This window comes from Artemia sp. Qi Xiang Cuo, chromosome 9, assembly GCF_049724085.1.
Source record: "Artemia sp. Qi Xiang Cuo chromosome 9, ASM4972408v1, whole genome shotgun sequence".
In the NCBI taxonomy this organism is placed as follows: domain Eukaryota; kingdom Metazoa; phylum Arthropoda; class Branchiopoda; order Anostraca; family Artemiidae; genus Artemia; species Artemia sp. Qi Xiang Cuo.
Window position 1 is genome coordinate 5,626,367 of NC_142802.1, and position 14,442 is coordinate 5,640,808.

At 34.6% G+C, this 14,442-nt stretch overlaps 1 protein-coding gene across 1 annotated transcript in view; it reads right to left on the reverse strand.

Moving 5' to 3' along the window:
* The window catches only part of LOC148948263 (3-hydroxyanthranilate 3,4-dioxygenase-like), a 43,867-nt gene that overhangs the window by 15,532 nt on the left and 13,893 nt on the right, over positions 1-14,442 (reverse strand). The gene's annotated exons all lie outside the window — the stretch shown is intronic.

Here is a 14,442-nt window from a genome sequence, read left to right on the forward strand (position 1 = left end):
CATATTCAGTAAGACTGTTCCTTAATAGAAGATGGACGTTTTGGATCCAACGAAGAAAAACGTTATATTGTTTGGGAATAGGGCTGGGAAGTTTATATGTTCTTTAAAAAACAACTTTAAAGACTTGCTTATGAGGGTACGCAAGGAAGGGGGGGGCAAAGGGACCTGCATATCCCTTGGAATCCTACATTTTCCCGATTATTTCAATAGTGATTGTTAGAATTATCATACAAAATGTTTTTTATACTATCCTCCTCCCCCCTCCGAAGAAAATTTTTGCTTACGTGCCAGGGCTGTGAAGGCATTTTGGGCCCAAAAATAGTGGGAGACCTTAGGTAGCCAAAGTTCTTTTTTAGTACGTAATTGAAGTTTTTGCTCAATAATTCCTTAAAGACTCCACTACGGTATTTTTGTCGGGTACTCTGTGACTCATAAAGTTTTGCTATGGTAACGTTTACCATGCAAAATATTTATGCATTTATATGCGCTACAATCATTCGAGAATGAAAACATATTAAGAACAGTTTGCATTAAGTATGTTTTTAATTATTTATCTGGACCGTAGTTATGCTGATGTGGTTCTGTACCCTTGTTCTGACCATTTTCCAGTTCTCGGAACGGTACCTTGTGTCCGCATAAAAAGAAATGAAAGAAAAAAGTGAAGACTCGGTCGCTAAAAAAAGAGAATTTACAGAGGTTTGGTGATGAGTTAAGCAGCACTGATCTTAGCGAGATTTTGGGGATAAAAGATGACGCTTCTGGGGCATTTGATTGCATGATGAGGATCATACAGCCAATTTATGACAAGACTTGCCCAGTTAAATTTGTGAAACCGCATAAGGATCAACCAAGGAAGCCTTGGATAACTACATAAATTCTTGAAGCCTCAGATTTAAGAAATCAAGTGTATACAGATTATTTACATAGTAAGTGTGTCAAGAAATTGGAAGAGTTTAAAATAATACGCAATAAAGTGAACTCAATGAGAAGGAAAGCTAAAAAAGAATATTTTGCTAACCAACTGAGTTTAAACAAGGATAATGTGAGAGGAACGGTTAACGGTTGGAAGGTTATAAATGACCTATTGGGAAAGAGGAAAGAGGCTCCACCCAATTCGCTGTTGATTCAAGGAGAAGCAGTGAGTGATGAAACGATTATTACTAATAAATTCGCTGAGTTCTTTTCAAGTATTGGTCAAAATGTGCATGAGGAAGGGTTAGTGAATTTTAATAATGATTCCTTGAAGAACGAATTTTTGGATGAAAGAGGAATTGGAAATGAAATTGAATTTCAACCGTGTACTGGAGATGAAATTCTGAAGGTTGTGGAAACAATCAAATCTAATTCAGCAGGGACAGATGGAATTAATTTGAAGGCTTTTAAATCAGTGATGTGTTATTTAATACCATGTCTCGTCCACACAATCAATCTTTCCCTGGAAACTGGGGCATTCCCCGATGCGCTTAAAAGGGCAAAAGTCATCCCCCTCATAAAGGTGGGTCTAAACTAGATATCGAAAATTATAGACCTATATCAATCCTTCCCCTGTTTTCAAAAATATTTGAAAAAATTGTGCATAAAAGGCTATATGATTATCTTACGAAAACAGGGATGTTAAGTGAAACTCAGTTCGGCTTTAGGAAAGGTCACTCGACGTCGGACGCCGTGCATTCTCTCTGTGATATTGTAAATAGATGCTTTGAACGTGGTAAAATCCCCTTGACTGTTTTTATTGATTTTAGAAAGGCGTTTGATACAGTGGATTTTAAAATTTTACTCAAACGTCTACAGTCCCTTGGAGTTCGTGGTAATTATCTGAAATGTTTTGATAGTTTTTTAAGTGAAAGATCTATTCAAGTTGTTTTAAATGATGCATTTTCTTCTCCCTATCAAGTGAAGTGTGGTGTACCTCGTCAAATCTATAATATCTCTTGGGACATAAAAATAACCCTTAAAACTTTAATCCTTAAAACATTCCTAATATTGTTTCTTTTTTAGGTCCCCGTCTTTGCTGGTGGAATGCTTAACTCCTGATTTTAGAGGAGATAAAGTGCTTTAACTATGTCTAGTCGAATGATTGATGATCTATTGTTGAAAGTAAATAGGGGTTTAAAGTCATTTTATGTATTTACAAGTTTGAGCCTTTTGTCAGTGAATGTTAAAAAAACTAATTTTATGATTTTTAGGAGAGTTGGTAAGACCCCGAGTGTTGATGGAGAGATATTTTTTAATGGTAAGCCTTTGTCACATGTGCATGAGGTGAGTTATTTGGGCTTCCAGCTTGATTGCAATTTGTTTTGGAAGCACCATAGTGATCTTGTTGCAGCTAAAGTTGCTAGAGGTCTGGGAATTTTGCGTCGTATGAAGCATTTTTTACCATTGTCGGTTCTTTTGATATTGTATTATAGTATTGTTGCGCTTTATATTTCTTATGGATATGTCATTTGGTCTAGCAATTTTTGCGCAAATTTCAAAAGAGTGCAGATTTTACAAGATAAAACAGTACGTCTTCTTGGGAATTATACAGAAAATGTGAATGATACCGCGTCATGTTTAAAAAAATTAAGTGTGCTTAACATTGGTCAGATTCGCGATTACCAAGCTATTTATACCTATAGATGTTGGAATGATGTATGCCCTCCAGTTTTTACAAATTTTTTTCGTGTAAATATTTCACTCCACAGGTATACGAATAGAGAGGCGGAAAATTTTACGGTTAAGTGTGGAGACATCAGACGTGCAGGTTTTGGAATTTGGAATTTGGTTCCGGCTATTTGGAATGATATCCAAGTTGGCGTTCGGGAAGCTGGACACATTGGGTCTTTTAAATTGAAAATAAAAAAAAATTTATTGGGAGAGGGGATATAATTTTTTTTTTTTTTCATTCTTTTTATTATTTTATCAGTTTTTTTTTTCTTCATAGATTTTGGTATTATTGGTTAATTGAGAAAGAGTGTTCAGGTCTTATTTTTTAAAATGAATTTTTGTAAATGGCTGAGAATTGGAGGATTGCAGCCGTCCTTCATCAGGCTTTTAGAGCCTTCCCCGGGCGGTTGCTTGTATATAGTTTATTTTGTAATTTGTAGTAAATAAAGCAAGTCAAGTCAAGTAATTAATATATATTTCATCAGTTCAGTCAGTTCACTGTTTGAAACTATGTTAAATTCGGCTGTTTTAATATTATCAAATTATATCGGCGAAACAGGTGATCTTTTAATGACAATGCCCATGGAAAGAAAAAATTCCTCTCCAGCCACATCACATGGAAGGGCTGATGTTAGACATCTCGATGAGGCACTTTGGAATAGATGGCGAAAGCTCTACTACCATTTTAATTGTCATAAGTGATTGTAAGGCAACCAGCCCCTACCCCCTGGAGAGCAGCCCTGAAATATCTTGGAAGTGGCCGGGGGGGATCGAGTTTAAACTTCCAGAGAGTGGGGAAAGAAGTCAGTTGGAAACAAATCTTTGACTTGCGGAAAGGGGCAGAGGTAAACTGAGTGACACTACATGTATCTAAGCCATCACAATATCATATCAGCTATATCTTAGGAATGGTTTGGGGGATGAAGTCAAAACTTTCAAAAACTAACAGGAAAAGGGAGAAGTGATGATTGGGAAAGATTATTTAGTGTTGAGGAAGGGAGAAGAGACAAAACAATTTTGGTCTCTGATCCATCGAAAAGCTTTTACAATATGTGCTCCTATGTGGCTTAGGATTCTTGCACAGCTAAGTAGCTTTTAGGTAAGTCAAGTCTTAGGTAAGTCTGCATTATCTCATTAACAACTCGGGGAAAAGAAATGAAAATGCAATTTATGTTCGTTTTAAGTTTAATTGGATTATTCACTTTTCATTTTGGATCTCATTTATTCATTGATGGTAATTTCTGCTTGTTTTAAGTTTGAATTATCGTATGACTGACATAGATATTATTTCCAATGAAATACAAATTAAACTCCAGCTGTTTCGAGGGTTTTCAACAAGAGGACGTGACACCACTTATATTTTTAAGCCTTGATTAGCTTTATGATATTATTTTTTATTTTAATGCTGTTGATGTTATGATTAATGAAAATCACACTACTATGAATAAAGGTTGCTTTCAACGAAACTCAAATGACAGTCCTACTCCTGTGTGAGGTACATTCTGTGTACTTTAAGTAAATATCGATTATTCATTTAATATATGGTCATTTTAGGATCAAGTTTCATTTGTATTTTTTTTTCAATTCAAACTTTTACAATATAAAAAAATAAGTATCTCAGATATTAATAATTTCCGTAAATAATGCCAATTAAAAACAGGATTTGGACTCCAGTTCATTAATCAAAAAATGATACTGGACTTTATCCCTTCTAGTGCAATCCTATGACACGGTATTCCACCTTTAGACTACTAGTGGCCAAGCCTATTAGGATTAGGTCATTTGGTCGCCTTTGAGTCCATGCAAATTCAGCCCCCCATTTTGCATACGAGTAAAATGGACATTGTGCGTCACGTGTCAACCCAAAATCAATCCAAACTTTCATCCATCAGTTCTAAGACTATCTATCTTAGTTCTGCCCTAGGAATGATGTATGGACGGATGGATAATAGACTTATCTATCAACAAGTGAAATTACATCATTTTTATACAGTTCTAAAAAGGGCTTATGCCAGATTTGCCTCTCATCCGGACTGTCTCTCTTCACTTTTCTACGATTGGCCATGGCTGGATGCCCACAACTACTTGATTTTAATTACAAATCAACGGACTTGCTTTTCGATTTTGTTCTAGAAAATGAATCTTTTAGTCTAGGTTTTTGGTAATCTATGCGTGCATTCCCTTACGAAGTCGACACCACCAGCAATATTCATGTCCCAGTGAGGATTAGCCAACAATTCTAGTTTATTCCTTGGGCCTTGATCTCCAAGTGCTCCCCTTCTTGGAATTCTCCTATATGCATTTCTTTCTCAGAAATTAATCTCCTGGATCATACTAATTTTCCATTTATAAAAAAGACAGAGTGAAAATATAAAAAAATGGGAATTTGTTTCAAATAAAACTACTACTACTACTACTAACAACTCACCGTAGCACCAAGCCGCCTGAGGCCAACACAGCTAAGCATGCTTCTCCTCCACCCCAATCTATTTAAAGCCTCCCTTTTTACACCCGCCCACGAAGTTCCCATTTCCTTTATATATTTCTTTATTACGTCCTCCCACCCCAGACGAGGACGACCTGCTTTCCATTTAGCCCTAGACGGTTGGCCGAAAAGAACAATCTTCGGCAATCGTTCATCCTTCATCCGCACAACGTGCCCTAGCCACCTCAACCTATCTTTCATTATAGCCCTAGAGAGCGGTATTGAACCAAATTTTTCGTATAGCCTATTGTTTGAAATACGGTCAGTCAGCCGGGCACCCAGAACAATCCTTAAGCAATTTCTCTGGAAAACATCTAGCAAATCTTCATCCACATTTCGGAGCGTCCATTCTTCAGAGTCATATTTGACCACTGTCATCACTGTAGCTTCTAATATTCTAATCTTGGTTTGCAGACTTATCTTCCTATACTTCCAGACTTTTTTAACTGTGAATAACCACCCTGAGCCTTGGCTATTCTAATTTTAAAATCTTCACTGCTCCCACCATCTTTACTAAAAATACTACCAAGGTATGTGAAGCTGCCCACCTGATCAATCTTTTCATTACCCAACGTCACCTTTTCATCTTAACTTATTCCTAGCCTTAGTGACTTAGTCTTCCTAACATTAATTTTCAAACCAATTCTAGCATCCTGAACTTGCAAAACCTCTAAAACCTCATTCATTTTGCTCACACTTTCATCTATGATGCTTAAATCATCAGCATAATCCAAGTCCAGGAGACTTTTTCCTCCCCATTTGATTCCGTGGTCTTCCATTGCCTTTCCTGTGCTCCTTAAAACAAAGTCCATCAAAATAAATCATATAAAGGGGGATAGAATACAACCCTGCTTAACTCCTGATTTAATACAAAACCAGCTGCTAAATTCATTTCCTACCTTAACCCCAGCAGTGTTATTCTTGTACACAGCTCTAATCACTTTGATTTCTTTTCCCGGTAAACCATACAAGAATAAAGCCTTTAATATAACTCTTCTATCTATAGACTTGAACAGTTCCCTATAATCCATCAAACTGAGGGCAAAATGTCTTCGAAAACTCAGGCACTTCTCAATTATTAGCCTAGGAGTGAAAATTTGGTCAACACATCCTCTACCTTTTCTAAAACCGCACTGTTCTTCTCGTAAAACCTTGTCTATGGCATCTCTCAGTCTAAAAAGTATCATATTGCTAAATAATTTACTACCTACAGAGACCAGACTAATACCTCGATAATTACCACACTCACTTTTATCACCTTTCTTATAAAGTGGCTTAATTAAGGTTTTCCTAAAATCGCTAGGTACTTCCCCTTTTTCAAAAATCATATTCATAATCTTCAGTAACTTATTTGTAACCTCAGAGCCACCATATTTAACAAACTCATTTACCACCCTATCAGCACCTGGAGTATTATTATTTTTTAATCCTTTTAGTATTGTTGCTAATTTCTCCTCACAAAACAAATCTTCCTTCACATCCAAGGTATCACAAACTTTATCATTTTTCTCTATATCTTTTCCTGCAACTCTATCTTGGTTAAGCAAATTCTCAAAATGTTCGGCCTATCTCTCTTTAGTTTTTTCCTTATCGGTAATTGCGGCCCCACTCCTATCTTTAACTGGGCCAAGTCCGGATTGACTCCTCCCTCTCAATTTTTTAACATGCCAGTACAATATTTTACTTTTACTCCGTCTAGCTGCATCTTCCAGATCCTCGGCAATTTTATCCATGGCCTCCACTTCACACCTCCTTAATTCATCAAATAAAACAGTGAAAAATAATAAATGTGCTGTTTTTCCACTAATAATATTTAAAGCCCGAATATTTCGGCTTCACGTCCGAAAACCTTTAGAATTGGGAGGAAAAAAACAAATAAAATTAAATTATAAAAAACATCTAGAGAAAAGGAAAAAACAGAAGCACAACCAATAAAAAAAATATAAGTTGCTAACGTCCGCTTTGAAAATGGTCACCATGAAATAGCACAAAAACAAACATAGTTAGGCCAAATGGGGTTGCCTCTCTGGTATATCACAATGCAATAAAGCAACAGCAGGGGTACCTTTAGGTGTTGTTTCGCTAATAAAATATTTTTCCAAATGCAGCTTGGAAAGACGTACTTTTAAAGTTTGAAAAGACGTTCTATAGAAACATTATAACCTTTGTTGGAAAACAATTGAAGTACAACACCCATGTACTTGAGTTCCAAACAAATCCTTTACCTAAAATAGCATTGAATCGGAGCTTCTCCTTTCTATTACACTGTCCCCCTATATTCTCCCTATCTGCCCCCCTATATTTCCCCTCTCCCCCTATCGTCCTACAATTTCTCTAATGCTCGAGCCTCACCATCGTCATATCTACCGATTATAAAGCTAAGTCCTATGAATGACCTGGAATTTTCCTTATTTAAATTGCCAGAAATTAGTTTGAAAAGCTTTTACCGAAATTGTTTTCTACTGATACAACAGATTCTTGTAATATATAGAAAAAAAAACTACGGTTTTAAGCCTCCATCATTTCTAGTTTCAATAAAAATTAATAAAAATAACTAGTTTCATAAAAATTATGCCTTAGCTCTTGACTCTGAATAGTCAAACAGTTCGTGGTAACGAACTGTAAGTAAGGAGCGACCCGGCTCAATGGTAACCGAAACTCTAAAAAACGAGATTTTGATACCAATAGATACATCAAAAGAATCATAATCTTATGTTAATTTCAAATATATAAGTTTCATCGAGTTTAATCATACCTATCAAAAGTTTTGTACCTGATAAAATTTGCCTGATTCTCGAGAAAAGGGGAAAACACCCCTTAAAAGCTATAAAACGGCAGTGAAAATCACACTATCATATTCCACATAACAGAGAACCGTACTGTAGAGGTTTCAAGCTCCTATCTACAAAAATGTGGAATTTTCCATTTTTTGCCAGAAGAAAGATCACGGATGCGTGTTTATTTCTTTTTTTTTCCCCAGGGGTGATCGTATCGACCCAGTGGTCCTAGAATATTGTGGGAGGGCTTATTGGAACGGAAGTTAAAAGTTCTAGTGCCCTTTTTAAGTGACCAAAAAAAATGGAGGGCAACTAGGCCCCCTCCCACGCTTATTTTTTTCCCAAAGTCACCTGATCAAAATTGTGATATAGTCATTTCGTTCAGCATGGTCGAAAACATTATAACTATGTCTTTTAGGATGACTTAATCCCTCGAAGCCCCCAGGGGGAGGTCTGAAATTTATGAACTTTACCCAATGTTAACATATAGTATTGGTTATTGGGAAGTATACAGATGTTTTCAGGGTTTTTCTTCTGGTAGTGGGGGATGGGGGTGGGTCGGGGGTTATATGGGAGGATCTTTTCATGAAGGAATTTTTCATGGGGGAAGGAACATTTCTATGAAGGTAGCGCCGGATTTCCCATCATTATTAAAAAAAATATCAGAAATTAAATATAAAAAAACAAGTTTTTCAACTGAAAGTAAGGGGAGGTGAAAGTAAGGGTGGTATTGACTAAGGGGAGAACCCCCTCATATACATTACAACATATACGAAAAAAAACAAAAAAAAACAAGCGATACGGCTCAATAGTAATAGAAACTTTTAAAAATGGAATTTTGATGTCAATAAATGTATCAAAAGAATGGGCTTATAATGCTGATTCTAAATATATAAATTTTATTAAGTTTAGTATTGCTCATCAAAGGCTACGAGCCTGAGAAAACTTACCTGATTTTTTAGAGAGGGAGGAAACATCCCCTACAAGTGAAAGAATTTTAATGAAAATCACACCGTCAGATTCAGTGTATCAGAAAACCCTATTACATAGGTTTCAAGCTCATATCTGCAAAAATCTACAACTATATCTGCAACGTATTTTTTGCCAGAAGAAAAATATACGAATATAGAAGTTCGTTACGTAAGTTAATTTGTAAATTACGTCAGAACCAAATTTAGAGACAGCTATTTAGCAAAAGAAGAGTAAAATTTTTATTCAAATTTTGTTTAATTATTCAAGGACAGTGAGCCAAAATAAAAGCTGCATTAACTAAAAAACGTTCAGAAATTAAATTAAAAAAAACAAGTTTGTTGAACTGAAAGTAAGGAGCGACGTTAAAACTTAAAACGAACAGAAATTATTCCGTATATGAAAGGGGCTGTCCCCTCCTCAACGCCTCGCTCTTTACGCTAAAGTTCGACTCTGTCTCACAACTTTATTTTTTAAAACAATAAAAAACATTAGCGTAAAGAGCGAGGCGTTGAGGAGGGGACAGTCCCTTTTATATACGGAATAATCTCTGTTCGTTTTAAGTTTTAATGTTGCTCCTTACTTTCAGTTTAAAAAACTTGTTTTTTTTTTTTTAATTAATCAAAGAGTTGATACCTGATAGTTGAACAATGTTCAACTCGAGAAATTATGAACAGCATGAAAAATTGGCGATGTGGCCTTGTGTAATTTTGGTTCTATCGACGAGTGTGATTATAATGTTGTACGGGAATAACCTGGCTTTTCTGGGTGCCTTTGAAAACCCGATGTTTCATGATATTAATTAAAAAAGACTTTATCCACAAGAGAAGTTTTCAAAGAAAAGTAAAAAGCTCCATTAAACAAAAAGTGAGCAGAAATAAAGTAAAATAGTCTTCCAAGCGTAAAACTACCACAAATCCCCAGCAATAAATAAATGAAACCCAAAACGAACAGAAATGATAATAAATAACCGAGTGAAACCCAAATCTAGAAAAAACTAACATGAGTAGTGCTGACAACCTCCATAACTTATCAAGACAAAAACATAATTTGCACTTTACTGAAAAAAACTACATTTTTAATGTTTCAACTTTTTTTTACTTTAATTATAAAAAAATTGAAACTTTAAGCAATAAATATCAGTATATGTATGTTAAATTGAAATTCCACGGCAATTTTTTCTTTTTTTCAATAAAGTAAAATTAATGTTCTGGTTTTGAGAAGGCGTGAGGGCAATCAGTGCTGCTCATTTAATTTTTGCTCGTTTTGAATTTGACTCGGTTATTTGTTGTAATTTATGTTCGTATTGGGTTTCATTTATTTATAGATAGTGATATGGGGAGTTGGATATGTTTTTTTAAATGAATGGGCTTGGGAGGAGGGCTGCTTGCCCTCTAATCTATTTTGACTCTTAAAATGGCACTAGAACATTTTGGTCTAGTTCAACATCCGCCTAAATATTTCTTAAAAGCTTGACCATAATACTCTTAGCTTTAAATAAAAGTTCAAATAGGGATAAAATCCTTTTAATAGACAGTGATGATAGAAATTCACAAAAATACCAGATATTTCGGTCACATATACAGTGACCGTCATCAGTAGTAAAACTAAAATAAAACAATTTAAAACAAAATTTTATATACTAAATCAAATAACACTACATATTGTTTGAATCTCTAATTCTTTTCAAAGCAAAGGCGGAAGCTATTCTCTTTGACCTTCTTGGATTCGGTTCATTAGCGTTCAATGATATAACATTTGGACAAAGGTCACCTACATTGGGTGAATTGAACTTTACTCTCTCAGATTTTAATAAATTATCATAGATAGAGTCCAGCCCATATTCACCTGTATCTCGATTCAAAGCAATATTCTGGAATAAGATTTTCTTTATTTCAAGAATTTCACGAAAATTTTTCTTTAAACCCCGATCCCTAGAAATCAAAGAGACATTCTCGAACAAAATAAAATGGTCTGGAAAATTAAAAATATGTTCAGAAAGGGCTGAAGTGAAATCTTCAGACTTAGAAACTTGCTTTAAAGCCGAAGAAATAGAATCTTTGTGTTGTAATAATCTCATTTCCAAACTCTGGTTAGTACGTCCCACATATGAGCTTCCACAAGTACATGGGATCTGATAAACCCCACTTTGTTGCCCCATTGAAGTTAGATCCTTCCCAGAATTTAGAAAACTACCCAAAGTATTATTACTCTTTAAAGCTACCCTTAGACCATTACTCTGTGAAATTCTCTTAAGTTTTTCACTTAGCCCGGGTACCTATGGTAAGGATCAGAAAACCTCCTTCTCCCAAGTTGTCTCCAAGACTTCCTTAGAAATCTTTAGAAACATATTTCTTCTTTTTGAAAAAATCTGGTTAATTAACCATTCTGGATACATATTGCTTATTAGTATTTTCTTTAGAAAAGACAATTCCTCCTCAACAAATTTTGGAGAGCAAATACTAAAGATCCAATCAGTTAAAGAAATGATCAAACCAATTTTTACTTGGCGAGCGTGACCGGAACTGTAAGACAAAAATCTATTGTTATTTGTCGGTTTTCTGTAAATTTTAAAATCCAGACTATTTTGATTTTTCAAAAGAAGAACATCAAGAAAAGGAAGTTTCCCATTCTCTTCCAATTCAACAGTAAACTTTAAATCCCCTCCCAAACAATTAAGATGTTCCAAAAATCCCTTTAATTCCTCCTCCCCATAATCCCATACTGAAATAATGTCATCCATATACCAGCCCCAGAAAATATGTTTTAAAAAATATGAATCTAACGCAATTGTTTCAATATTCTCCACAAAAATATTAGATAATAAATGGGATAAAGGGGCCCCCATAGGTAAACCATTTATTTGTTCTAAATACTCCACTCTAAATTGAAAAAAATAAGAGAACTTATTGCACAACCTTACTAAATACATAATTACAGAAACTTCAAAATCTGTTTTGCCACTAATCAACTCCAAATTTCTTAACAGCTGTCCTTCTAGAAGAGTTTCGGCTGCTTCTACATCAATATTTGTGTACATTGATACAATGTCGAAGCTTGAAAGCAAAGAATTCGAAGAAATTTCTACTTTTTTCAGTTTTTCAACCAAATTCGAAAAATTCTTAATAAACGAAATTTGTGTAGACAAAAGTGGTTTACAGATTGACACTAACCATTTGCTCAAAACATTTGTTGGCGACCTTGTATTTTACACAACTGGTCGTAATGGTAGGTTAGGCTCATGAATCTTGGGAAGTCCATATAATTTAGGGCACAAGAAACTGCGTGGCAGGCATTTGTAATAGAGTTGAGGTGTAATTTTTCCTTCATCCTTTAAGCACTTCAGTTCTTTCTTAAACTTATTTGTAAAAGAGTCTGTTGGATTATACGATAGCTTCTTGTATGTCTTTTCATCCTCTAGTAAACTTCTTAATTTTGATTCGTAGTCCTCAGTATTCATCACAACTAAAGTGTTACTCTTATCTGCTTTTGTAATGGTAATTGAACTATCCTTTTTCAAGTTTTTAAGAATTTTTATGTCTTTGATGGTCGTACTAGGAAAATTCGGTTTCAATACAAAATTAGAACAGGGTTTTTACGGTAGAAGCTCTTACTAAGCTAACATCTTTTATTATATTTGCATTTTTAAGCAAAGATGTTTCTATTGAAGAGATAATGTCTTCCACGGGGACTTCATCTGGTTTAAAACAAAATTTTGGACGCATTTTAAGCACTGATTGGTCTTGCATCGCTAAAGTTCTTGATGAAAAATTAACCACACCTGGTCCAAGAATTGACGAAGGTTTTACCGCATTATTTGTTGATAGTTTTAAATACTTTTTTTGAAATAGGTCCCTGGAAATGCAGAAGTCATGATTGAAGTGAATGTTTCCTATTTGTTGAATAAGACCGAAGTCAACCAAACCTTTTTTGATATGCGCTTTTCCATGGAACTTTTACTTCACTAATTAAGATCTTTTTCGAATTTTATACTTCATCACGTGATTTAAATTCTCGACATGGAATCTTCGTTCAATATTTTTTTAATTGAAAGTGACCAAATGTAAATTGAATTTTAGTAAAGGTGGTACAATTCTCATCTTCTTACATCGTAGAAGAAAATCCTGTTGGTTGATAACATTTGCATGTTTTTTCTGAGTGTTTATATATTTACCCACAATTTTGGTCAAATCATCCCCATAAATATGACGTAGATAATTTCGGACACCACACTGCCTTTCCATGACGATAAATAAAAGTTCAAATAGGGATAAAATCCTTTTAATAGACAGTGATGATAGAAATTCACAAAAATACTAGATATTTCGGTCACATATACAGTGACCGTCATCAGTAGTAAAACTAAAATAAAACAATTTAAAACATAAGTTTATATACTAAATCAAATAACACTACATATTGTTTAAATCTCTTATTCTTTTCAAAGCAAAGGCTGAAGTTATTCTCTTTGACCTTCTTGGATTCGGCTCATTAGCGTTCAATGATATAACATTTGGACAAAGGTCAACTACATTGGGTGAATTGAACTTTACTCTCTCAGATTTTAATAAATTATCATAGATAGAGCTCAGCCCATATTCACCTGTATCTCGATTCAAAGCAATATTCTTGAATAAGATTTTCTTTATTTCAAGAATTTCACGAAAATTTTTCTTTAAACCCCGATCCCTAGAAATCAAAGAGACATTCTCGAACAAAATAAAATGGTCTGGAAAATTAAAAATATGTTCTGAAAGGGCTGAAGTGAAATCTTCAGACTTAGAAACTTGCTTTAAAGCCGAAGAAATAGAATCTTTGTGTTGTAATAATCTCATTTCCAAACTCTGGTTAGTACGTCCCACATATGAGCTTCCACAAGTACATGGGATCTGATAAACCCCACTTTGTTGCCCCATTGAAGTTAGATCCTTCCCAGAATTTAGAAAACTACCCAAAGTATTATTACTCTTTAAAGCTACCCTTAGACCATTGCTTTGTAAAATTCTTTTAAGTTTTTCACTTAGCCCGGGTACATTAGGATACACTTAGCCCGGGTACAGGATAGGGCTGAACTCTATCTATGATAATTTATTGAAATCTGAAAGAGTAAAGTTCAATTCACCCAATGTAGTTGACCTTTGTCCAAATGTTATATCATTGAACGCTAATGAACCGAATCCAAGAAGGTCAAAGAGAATAGCTTCCGCCTTTGCTTTGAAAAGAATTAGAGATTCAAACAATATGTAGTGTTATTTGATTTAGTATATAAACTTTTGTTTTAAATTGTTTTATTTTAGTTTTACTACTGATGACGGTCACTGTATATGTGACCGAAATATCTGGTATTTTTGTGAATTTCTATCATCACTGTCTATTAAAAGTATTTTATATCTATTTGAACTTTTATTTGTCGTCATGGAAATGCAGTGTGGTCTCCGAAATTATCTACTCTTAGCTTGCATAGTAGCAATAGTTGTAGTACCATTCTTAGCAGTATGTGCATAGCCCCTTTTGTTTCTTCAACATTACCTTCGAAACACGCTGAAAGTTTAGACTTAATACCAT